This window comes from Salvelinus namaycush, chromosome 23 (assembly GCF_016432855.1).
Source record: "Salvelinus namaycush isolate Seneca chromosome 23, SaNama_1.0, whole genome shotgun sequence".
Classification (NCBI taxonomy): domain Eukaryota; kingdom Metazoa; phylum Chordata; class Actinopteri; order Salmoniformes; family Salmonidae; genus Salvelinus; species Salvelinus namaycush.
Window position 1 is genome coordinate 37762703 of NC_052329.1, and position 12035 is coordinate 37774737.

A 12035-nucleotide genomic window follows, 5' to 3' on the forward strand; every position below is an offset into this window, starting at 1 on the left:
AGTGGAAACGTGTTCCCTGGAGTGATGAATCATGCTTCACCATCTGGCAGTCTGATGGACAGATCTGAGTTTGGCGGATGGCAGGAGAATGCTACCTGCCCCAATGCATAGTGCCAACTGTAAAGCTTGGTGGAGCAGGAATAATGGCCTGGGGTCGTTTTTCATGATAGGCCCCTTAGCTCCTGTGAAGGGAAATCTTAACGCTACAGTATACAATGATATTCTAGACGATTCTTTGCTTCCAACTTTGTGGCAACAGTTTGGGGAAGGCCCTTTCCTATTTCAGCATGCCTCGTGCACAAAGCAAGGTCCATACAGAAATGGTTTGTCGAGATCGGTGTGGAAAAACTTGACTGGCCTGCACAGAACCCTGACCTCAACCCCACTGAACACATTTGGGATGAATTTGAATGCTGGCTGCGAGCCAGGCCTAATTGCCCAACATCACTGCCCACCATCAGTGCCCAACCTCACTAATGCTCTTGTGGCTGAATGGAAACATGCCCCGCAGCAATGTTTCAACATCTAGTGGAAAGCCTTCCCAGAAGAGTGGAGGCTGTTATAGCAGCAAAGGGTGGATCAACTCCATATTAATGCCCATGATTTTGGTATGAGATGTTCGATGAGCAGGTGTCCACATACATTTGGTCAGGTAGTGTATGATTTGATGCTGTCCACGCCGCACTATTCTAAGAGAACCACTCTCCGAACACAATGAAGACACACAAACAACATTAACGGCAAAAACATCTGTAACAAACAGAAAACCAAACATCCATTTTGGTCCCCTCACTAACAATAAGACTCAGTGGTGAGCGAGCGTCCCAAAGCCTTGGCCCTGCTCTTTTAAAAAGCCACTGGCAGACACACACACACAGCAGCACAAACAGTTGGCAGAGTGACCCCTGTGCCCTATGCCAAGGTCACTGCTGTACTGTGAGTCATGTAGTGTACATACAGAGGTCCATAAACATACTAGGCTTCACTGTTACATATCAATTAATCTCGTTCCAATGAATCAGTGAAATTAATTTGATCTGATCTGAAACATTTGTATTGTGTCAAAATGTTAATTAAAACCCCTTGAATTTTTCCCCCTCGTAGCTCTTTTAATGATTTTCCTAATGCTAATTTGGTTCAACATCAATGCACAGGGCTGTAAGGTTATCTGCTGTGCTGTAGATCCCTCCTAAATCTACCTTGATGAGGCTTCTAGCTGCCACGTCCATTCACCGCTATTCGTCCCAGGCCATTCAGAGTGAAAAAGATGGGGCTAATCCGGCCATTGTCGACACAAACCGGGGAAGAGGATTAATTATACATCATTGACTCAGAAGAAATTATCCCTAAACCCCCCCCCCCAACTCTAAAAAGACGTCTAGCTGCTTCCCAGGAGACACTGCCAGGGGGGATGTTTTAGGGATGTATCTCCCCTAAGACGATTAATTGAAGCAGCAGCTTGTGAAAGCCATAGTGGTTGCAAAGCAGCCCTCCCTCCAGGGTTGTGGTTGGAGATATACTGAAGGTTTCTCAGTGATGATATAGACTTGAGATGGGTTGAACTGGCAGACTAGGTATTGTTCTAACAGCCTCGTGGCTTCTTCGTTTTGACCCGTTTCACCTCCAAAATCAGATGCCGGTTTAAGGAAGAGCTCTGGTTGGGCATATCTTAGACGACTGATATTATGTTAATGCTTTATAGAGGATTGTCCACTACTGTTTGGCAGCCAGGTCGCTAGTTTCGATTTAAGGTGGATCGGAGAGGCGCACTTGAGTCACACGAACACAAACACGTGCGTGTGAGTCACGTGTTACCTGATCAAAGTCGATGCCCCGGTTCATTTGAGTTATTGTACAGAGCAACTTGCAAAAATCAAGTAGACTGTGTTCATCAGCCTATAGCAGAGCGTCTAACTGTGGTTTGGCTTTGCTTCAGCCTATCATAACGGAGTTACATGTAGCTGAAAATAAATGATGAATATATTACGTCACGTTATTTGCCTAATGGAGAAATAGTAATTGATTCTATTTTTGGGAACTGCTATGCTGACCTGATGGAAATCTCTAGAAGATAACCCAGTTTGGAGATTGGCAGGTGGTTGCCCACACGTTGGCTATGTGGGTGTGTGTGTATGTGTGTGTGGATGTGCTCTAGACACAGCTTTTCTTTGTGTGTGTGTGTTATCCTGACCATGTCTCTCTCTCCCCATCACAGTGAACAGTGAGGATGTGGTCTCGCCGCGGCTGTACTTTGTAAACGCCTCCCTGCAGCGGGTGACCTTCTCCAGCTCGGTCGGGGTGTCCCTGCCCTGCCCTGCGGGCGGCGCACCCCATGCCGTCCTGCGCTGGTACCTGGCCACCGGCGACGACATCTACGACGTGCCCCACATCCGCCACGTGCACGCCAACGGCACCCTCCAGCTCTACCCTTTCTCGCCCTCCGCCTTCAACAGCTACATCCATGACAACGACTACTTCTGCACTGCAGAGAACCAGGCCGGCAAGATCCGCAGCCCCAGCATCCGCATCAAAGCAGGTTAGACTCAGACTGAACAGAAGCAGCCTCTTCCAGGGGAGCCTTAGACAGACAGACATACAGACATACAGTACACACTTCTAGGGGAGCCTTAGATAGGATCAGGCAAGGAGACCTAACTAAACACTGTTCTGGGGCCAAACAGAAACACAGCGTCTTCACAAAGAATGAGAGGAGGATGAGCAATAGAGAAAGGCTGCCAGGAAGAGGTTTAGAAACAAAAAGAAAATGCTTTCTCATATGAGTTGATGCTGTACTCTCAGCACCATTCTAAGAGAACCCACTCCCCAAACACTATAAAAGACACACAAACAACACTAACAACAAAAACAGCTGTAACAAACGGTAAACCAAACGGCGTCCATATTGGTACCCTAAATAACAATAAGACTCAGTGGGGGTCGAGCGTCCCATAGCCTTGACCCTGCTCCTTTAAAATGCCACTGGCACACACACACAGCGGCACAGACAATTGGCAGAGTGACTCCAGTGCCCTGTGCCAAGGTCACTGCTGGTCTGTGGGGCTGGTCACGCTGCAATGGGAGATTTCACACACACACACGCGCACACACACACACACACACACACACACACACACACACACACACACACACACACACACACACACACACACACACACACACACACACACACACACACACACACACACCAGCCTGTCCCCTGCTTATGCCAGCAGGCCTCCTGTCTCCCAGTCTCTCCATCTGTCCATGGACTGGAAAGTCCCCCAACTACACACACACACACCGTTTTTGTCAAGCTAGCTCTTCTGGGTAGCTGTGCCAGGTCTTTTACTGTAGCTGGAATGGGAATGAGTTGAAACGTGAGAGGGATTGAACAGAGTTGCACGCGAGGTGAAATATTGTCAGCGTTTTAGCTCACGTTCAGCGACATATTCAATGAACGATCTGCGTCTTGAAAATCAGAACAACACCATTAAAAGATGTATAAGATCAAATCTAACAAATCCAATAGCGATTCAGTTTTTAACAGTCCGCTTACCAAATTCATGGCCAAATGAAGACAACCCTCCCTCCCTCCCCCTACCACACCCCTTATGGCATTTCTGCCCAGAGGACTCTCGTCCCACCGGCTGTAGAGTGACCTACCAACCAGCGTATGTGTAGGGCAACCTTCCCTGCAAATAATTACCCCAATTAATCAAATAAGTGCTGAGTCTGTGAACAACCACCAACCGTCACGCCCACACCCAACTCTGCAGCACCTCAACTGCAGCCCTCAGGAGTCGCCTGTGTATTCCGCCACTACTACCACACACCTTCGCAGAGCATGCACACACACACACACATTCACATCCACATACTGCAGTTGCCATGGGCGACAGGCAGGGCGTGAGCGGCAGGGTGTGGTGCGTCCCGTCTCAGGTGGCGTCGGAGACTGGTGACAGCTGACAGCTCGCAGTGTGACACCCTCCCTCCCTTCATCTCTCCGTTCCCCCCCTCTAATTCTCCCTCCCTCTCGTGCATGCTGATTCTGTGCCAATAAAAGCACTGGTATCTGTGTGGATCGCTGTACATTCATGAAAATCGCTGTTTGTTTTCTTTCTCTTGTTTTTCCCTCCCTCTCGTATCGTCAAAGTCCTGACCCCATATTTCTTGTCAAAGCCGTTCTCTCACATATTTTCATCATCGGCATTTGACAGACATATCTAATGATACTGAAGATGCTTCCATTGGCTCTCATAGGAGGCCTTTCCATCCAGTCATGTAGCACATCCCTATTCTGCTTTAAAACTTCCTCTCTTTTATTGTTACACATTTGTTCCTCTTCTGCTCTCCATTCTGCTGCCCTCCTCTCCGTTGTCCTCTCCTCACCCCATTAACAGTGAATAGACACACTGAGTAACATGACAAAACATTAACATTAGGCTTAGCCATCAAATGACAGTTGACATTGATAAGTGTCATTAACCAGGTTCCCATCCAACCTTTTTACGCGAGAAAAGTACATGTCAGATAAAAAAATGTCATGACAGGTCTGATGGAAACAGAAAATGTCGACAAAACAAAATACGCCAGTCAAGGTGGGATATTTTTGTTTAAATTAGTAATGAGAGAAATTGTGGTGGAAACACTTTTATGTGCAAATATTGAAGTAAACTTGGAGTCACACGATGACATATGTGGTCCACCCACTATGACTCGGGAAAGCACGCCGTTTATTAGGCTACAGATGAAATAAGTTACAATGAACTTCACAGGGTGGTGAAAGTGCTCGGTGATGAGCTTGATGCTCCTTTCCAATAAATATCAAGGGTCTTATTCTGGTGACATGATGATACAGTAGATGCTTGGCTGCCTTTTGACAAATTCAAATAATCTCGCTCTTTTGTCCATAATAATCTGATTATGTAGGCTATACCCACACTGTATCTGCGAGCTGTTGGCTAGAGCTCACGTGCCATTACCAGAGTGGGTACATTCACTATATAATGCAATATAGTTTTGTGCCAACACCATCAGTAGAGATAAAAATGCGATGGAAACCCAACTTCTTAAGGATCGGCGTCCCGTCAACGGGACAGTTGTAAATCATGCAGAGCGTTATGTCAAGATCGCTGATTTTAGAGAAACAACAAATGTCGGTACATATAAGTGTCTTATATCGGCTGAAGCTTACATTTTTGTTAATGTAACCTCACTGTCCAATTTACAGTAGCTATTACTGAGAAAAAATGGCATGCTATTGTTTGAGGAGAGCTCCTAACAACAAAACACTTTTTCACCGCGATAGGTTTGATAAATTCTCCTCTGAAGGTGAAATGTGTACTTACATTCTGAAATCTTGCTCCGATTTAACATCCAAAGGGTCCCAGAGATAAAATGAAGTGTCGTACTGTTAGATGAAATCCTTTTTCATATCCTAAAAAGGTCCTTAAAGCATGCACAATCAATTTTGTATTTCCACAAGTTCAATTTGCATTGATAGGAATCTGTGAAAATCTCAACATAAACGTTGTTTCAATGAGTCAAATGACATTCGTATGTATTCCTCAGAGATCCTAGAAGGTAACAAGACTTCACTATATAATTAGGGGTGTAGTATATCCTATAGGACACCATATTTGGTCAGAGAGCAACGCCTTCATGGCACGCCGATGACGCGGGCGGCCATCACTTGAATGACTGTATCTTTGTCAAATAAACACCAATCGAGTTCAAATAAAGCTAGCTAGATAGCCAATGACCTGGGCTTTACGGGATTATCCAGAAACCATGGGTATGTTGTAAAATGTAGCTACTAACCTTGTACGACAGCATGCCTTTTCATTTTGGAAAAGATTATATATATATGGCTACTAATACTTGCAAAGCTAAATCAAAGTCCAAGTATACAGATTTGACGATATTCTTGCAGAAAAATGTAATGTGAATGTCTCCTTCACGATTTTCCCAATTGTACCTGGGAACTCACTCATTCTTCAAGTTATCCATCTGAAACTTTGCACATACACTGCTGCCATCTTGTGGACACTATCGGAATTACAACCAGAGTGATGGCTAGAACTGTGACCTTTCTCTTGCATTTCAAAGACTTTTACCAGATCTATTGTGTTATATTCTCCTACATTCAATTCACATTTCCACAAACTTCAAAGTGTTTCCTTTCAAATGGTACAAAGAATATGCATATCCATGCTTCAGGGCCTGTGTCACGCCCTGACCTTCGAGAGCCTTTTTATGTCTCTATTTGGTTTGGTCAGGGTGTGATTTGGGGTGGGCATTCTATGTTTTGTTTTCTATGTTTCTTTATTTCTATGTTTTGGCCAGGTATGGTTCTCAATCAGGGACAGCTGTCTATCGTTGTCTCTGATTGGGAACCATACTTAGGTATCCCTTTTTCCCTCCTTTCAGGGTGGGTAGTTAACTTTGTTTGTGGCACGGCTTTTTCGCACATGGTTTTTGTGGGTAGTTATTTTCTGTTTAGTGTTTTGCACCTTACAGGACTGTTTCGGTTTCCGTTATTCTCTTTGTTATTTTGTTATAGTGTTCCGTTTTCAATAAAAAGCATGAACACTTACCACTCTGCGCTTTGGTCCGATTCCTCTTCTTCATACGACGAAAACCGTGACAGAACTACCCACCACAAGCGGACCAAGCAGCGTGGTATAGAGGAGCAGAGGGTTCAGGACTCCTGGACATGGGAGGAGATATTGGACGGACAGGGACACTGGAGACAGGCTGCCGCCCGAAAGAAGAACAGGAGGCAGCTAAAGCTGAGAGGTGGCGATATGAAGCAAGGCAGCGCAGCAGGCACGAGAGGCAGCCACCCCCAAAACATTGGGGGAGGCACACGGGGGATTGGCGGAGTCAGGCGATAGACCTGAGCCAACTCCCAGTGCTTACCGGAAGCGGCGTGGTACTGGTCAGGCACTGTGTTATGAGGTAATGCGCACAGTGTCTCCAGTGCGCACTCACAGCCCGGTGCACTACCTTCCAGCTCCCCGAATCGGCTGGGCTAGAGTGGGCATCCAGCCAGGTCGGAGGGTGCTGGCTCAGCGCATCTGGCCGCCAGTATGTCTCTACGGCCCAGGATATCCTGCGCAGGCTCTGCGCACTGTGTCTCCGGTGCGTCTGCACAGCCCAGTGCGTCCTGTGCCTGCGCCCCGCACGTGCTGGGCCAAAGTAACCATCCAGCCAGGACGGGTTGTGCAGGCTCTACGCTCGAGACCTCCAGTGCGCTACGCTCGAGACCCCCAGTGTATCCTGTGCCCGCTCTCAGAACCAGGCCTCCTGTATGTCTTCCCAGCCTGGTGAGTCCTGTGCCTGCTCCCAGAGCCAGGCCTCCTGTGTGTCCCTCCAGTCCGAAGCCGCCAGTGATGATCCATGACAAGAAGCCTCCAGTGATGATCCATGGCACGAAGCCTCCAGTGATGATCCATAGCAAGAAGCCTCCAGTGATAATCCATGGCACGAAGCCTCCAAGGATGATCCATGGCAAGAAGCCTCCAGTGATGATCCATGGCAAGAAGCATCCAGTGATGATCCATGGCAAGAAGCCTCCAGTGATGATCCATGGCACGAAGCCTCCAGTGATGATACATGGCAAGAAGCCTCCAGTTATGATCCATGGCACAAAGCCTCCAGTGAGGAGTCATGGCACGAAGCCTCCAATGACGGCCTCCAGTCCGGAGCCTCCAGCGACGGTCCCCAGTCCGGAGCTTCCAGCGACGGTCTCCAGTCCGGAGCCTCCAGCGATGGCCTCCAGTCCGGAGCCTCTAGCGACGGTCCCCAGTCCGGGGCCCGCAACGAGGGTGCCCAGTCCGGGGCCCGCAACGAGGGTGCCAAGTTCGGGGCCCGCAGCGAGGGTGCCCAGTCCGGGGCCCGCTGCAAGGGTGCCCAGTCCGTGGCCCGCAGCGAGGGTGCTCAGTCCGGGGCCCGCAACGAGGGTCCCCAGTCCGGGGCCCGCTACGAGGGTCCCCGCACCAGAGGTGCCACCAAAGTGGGGTGAGCCAGAGGTGGAGCGGGGCCTTGTCCCGCACCTGAGCCGCCACCGAGGATAGATGCCCACCCAGACCCTCCCCTATAGGTTGAGGTTTTGCGGCCGGAGTCCGCACCTTTGGGGGGGGGGGGGGGGGGTACTGTTACGCCCTGACCTTAGAGAGCCTTTTTATGTCTCTATTTGGTTTGGTCAGGGTGTGATTTGGGGTGGGCATTCTATGTTTTGTTTTCTATGTTTCTTTATTTCTATGTTTTGGCCAGGTATGGTTCTCAATCGTTGTCTCTGATTGGGAACCATACTTAGGTAGCCCTTTTTCCCTCCTTTCAGGGTGGGTAGTTAACTTTGTTTGTGGCACTAATGCCCTGTAAGCTTCACGGTTGATTCTTTCGTTTGTTGTTTTGTTGGCGACATTTTAAATAAAAAGGAAAATGTACACTCACCACGCTGCACTTTGGTCCACTTCTTCCAGCATCGGCCGTGACAGCCTGAGCTACAGGTAGTTAGATTTGGGTATGTCATTTTTGGCAAAAAAACATTAAAAAGGGGGCTATCCCTAAGATTTTTTAACAATGCCAAAGCATTTAAGTAGATTTATAATATTCAAAAGTGAAATAAACAATAAAAATAAAAAGTAAACATTACACTCACAGAAGTTCCAAAATAATAAAGACATTACAAATGTCGTAGTATGTACTGTATATATACAGTGTTGTAACGATGTGCAAATGGTTAAAGTACAAAAGGGAAAATAAATAAACATAAATATGGGTTGTATTTACAATGGTGTTTGTTCTTCACTGGTTGCCCTTTTCTTGTTGCAACAGATCACAAATCTTGCTGCGGTGATGACACACTGTAATATTTCATCCAGTAGATATGGGAGTTTATCTAAATCGGGTTTGTTTTCGAATTCTTTGTGGATCTGTGTAATCTGAGGGAAATATGTGTCTCTAATATGGTCATACATTAGGCAGGAGGTTAGGAAGTGCAGCTCAGTTTCCACCTAATTTTGTGGGCAGTATGCACATAGCCTGTCTCCTCTTCAGAGCCAGGTCTGCCTACGACGGCCTTTCTCAATAGCAAGGCTATGCTCACTGAGTCTGTACATAGTCAAAGCTTTCCTTAAGTTTGGGTCAGTCACAGTGATTAGATATTCTGCTACTGTTGTACTCTCTATTTAGGGCAAAATAGCATTCTTGTTTGCTCAGTTTTTTTGTTAATTCTTTCCAATGTGTCAAATAATTATCTTTTTATTTTCTCATGATTTGGTTTGGTCTAATTGTGTTGCTGTTCTGGGGCTCTGTGGGGTCTGTTTGTGAACAGAGCCCCGGGACCAGCTTGCTTAGGGTACTCTTCTCCAGGTTCATCTCTCTGTAGGTGATGGCTTTGTTATGGAAGGTTTGGGAATCGCTGCCTTTTGGTGGTTGTAGAATTGAACGGCTCTTTTCTGGATTTTGATCATTAGCGGGTATCGGCCTAATTCTGCTCTGCATGCATTATTTGGTGTTTTATGTTGTACACTGAGGATATTTTTGCAGAATTCTGCATGCGGAGTTTCAATTTGGTATTTGTCCCATTTTGTGAATTCGTGGTTGGTGAGCGGACCCCAGACCTCACAACCATAAAGGGAAATGGGTTCTATTACTGATTAAAGTATTTTTAGCCAGATCCTAATTGGTATGTCAAATTCTATGTTCCTTTTGATGGCATAGAATGCCCTTCTTGCCTGGCAGAATCTGTGCAGAATATCTAGGTGCTGCCGTAGGCCTTCTTTGGTTGGTTACAGAAGCACCAGATCATCAGTAAACAGTAGACATTTGACTTCAGATTCTAGAAGGGTGAGGCCGGGTGCTGCAGACTGTTCTAGTGCCCTCCCCAATTCGTTGATATATATGTTGAAGAGGGTGGGGCTTAAGCTGCATCCCTGTCTCAACCCACGGCCCTGTGGGAAGAAATGTGTGTTTTTTGCCTATTTTAACCGCACACTTGTTTGTGTACATGGATTTTATAATGTCGTATGTTTTTCCCCCAACACAACTTTCCATTAATTTGTATAGCAGACCCTAATGCCAAATTGAGTTGAAAGCTTTTTTGAAATCAACAAAGCATGAAAAGACTTTGCCATTGTTTCGGTTTGTTTGTTTGTAAATTAGAGTGTGCAGGGTGAATATGTGGTCTGCCGTACGATCATTTGGTAAAAACCCAATTTGACATTTGCTCTGTACATTGTTTTCACTGAGGAAATGTACGAGTCCGCTGTTAATGATAATGCAGAGGGCAAAGTGGATGCATGTCAGGTACAGTGCCTTACAAAAGTATTCATCCCCTTGGTGTTTTTCCCATTTTGTTGCATTACAAACTGTAATTTAAATAGATTTTTATTTGGATCTCATATAATGGACATACACAAAATAGTCCAAATTGGTGAAGTGATATAAAAAAAAATACTTGTTTATGCATATATAAATGTATGCATATATATATTCAGCCACTTTGCTATGAAGCCCCTAAATATGATCTGGTGCAACCAATTACCGTCAGAAGTCACATAATTAGTTAAATAAAGTCCACCTGTGTGCAATCTAAGTCTCACATGATCTGTCACATGATCTCAGTATATATACACCTGTTCTGAAAGGCCCCAGAGTCTGCAACACCACTAAGCAAGGGACACCACCAAGCAAGCGGCACCATGAAGATCAAGGAGCTCTCCAAACAGATCAGGGACAAAGTTGTGGAGAAGTACAGATCAGAGTTGGGTTATAAAAAAATATCCAAAAATGTGAACGTCCCACAGAGCACCATTATATCCATTATTAATTATGGAAAGAATATGGCACCACAACAAACCTGCCAAGAGAGGGCCGTCCACCCAAACTCATGGACCGGGCAAGGAGGGCATTAATCAGAAAGGCAACAAAAAAACCAAAGATAACCCTGAAGGAGCTCCAAAGCACCACAGCAGAGATTGGAGTATCTGTCCAGAGGACCACTTTAAGCTGTATACTCCACAGAGCTGGGCTTTACGGAAGAGTGGCCAGAAAAAAGCAATTGCTTGCAGAACAAAATGTGCAAACACGTTTGGTGTTCGCCAAAAGTCATTTGGGAGACTCCCCCAATATATGGAAGACGGTACTCTGGTCAGATGAGACAAAAAACATGTTTTGGCCATCAAGGAAAACGCTATATCTGGTTCAAACCCAACACTTCTCATCACCCCGAGAACATCATCCCCACGATGAAGCATGGTGATGGCAGCATCATGCTGTGGGGATGTTTTTCATTGGCAGGGACTGGGAAACTGGTCAGAATTGAAGGAATGATGGGTGGCACTAAATACAGGGAAAATCTTGAGGGAAACCTATTTCAGTCTTCCAGAGATTTGAGACTAGGACGGAGGTTCACCTTCCAGGAGGACAATGACCCTAAGCATACTGCTAAAGCAACACTCAAGTGGTTTAAGGGGAAACATTTAAACATCTTCGAATGGCCTAGTCAAAGCCCAGAACTCAATCCAATTGAGAATCTGTGGTATGAGTTAAATATTGCTGTACACCAGCAGAACCCATCCAACTTGAAGGAGCTGGAGCAGTTTTGCCTTGAAGAATGGGCAAAAATCCCAGTGGCTAGATGTGCCAAGCTAATAGAGACATACCACAAGAGACTTGCAGCTGTAATTGTTGCAAAAGGTGGCTCTACAAAGTATTGACTTTGGGGGGGGGGGGGGGTGATTAGTTATGCACGCTCAAGTTTTCTGTTGTTTTGTCTTATTTCTTGTTTGTTTCACAATAAAAAATATTTCGCATTTTCAAAGTGGTAAGCATGTTGTGTAAATCAAATGATACAAACCCCCCAGAAATTGCATTTTAATTCTAAGTTGTAAGGCAACAAAATAGGAAAAATGCCAAGGGGTTGAATAGTTTTGCAAGCCACTGTATATGTTTTTGCTGTTTGTTCTTTGTTATAGAGCCAAAAAGATTGGAGAAGTGATTTACCCATACATCTCCATTTTGGATAG

General features: G+C 45.9%; 1 protein-coding gene across 1 annotated transcript in view; it reads left to right on the plus strand.

Moving 5' to 3' along the window:
• The first annotated feature begins 2226 nt into the window (after positions 1 to 2226).
• The window catches only part of LOC120018669 (Down syndrome cell adhesion molecule-like protein 1 homolog), a 139415-nt gene continuing 129606 nt past the window's right edge, over positions 2227 to 12035 (plus strand). The window contains exon 1 of the mRNA XM_038961868.1: positions 2227 to 2536. The gene's annotated coding sequence lies outside the window, so the exon portion shown is untranslated. The remainder of the gene's footprint in view (positions 2537 to 12035) is intronic.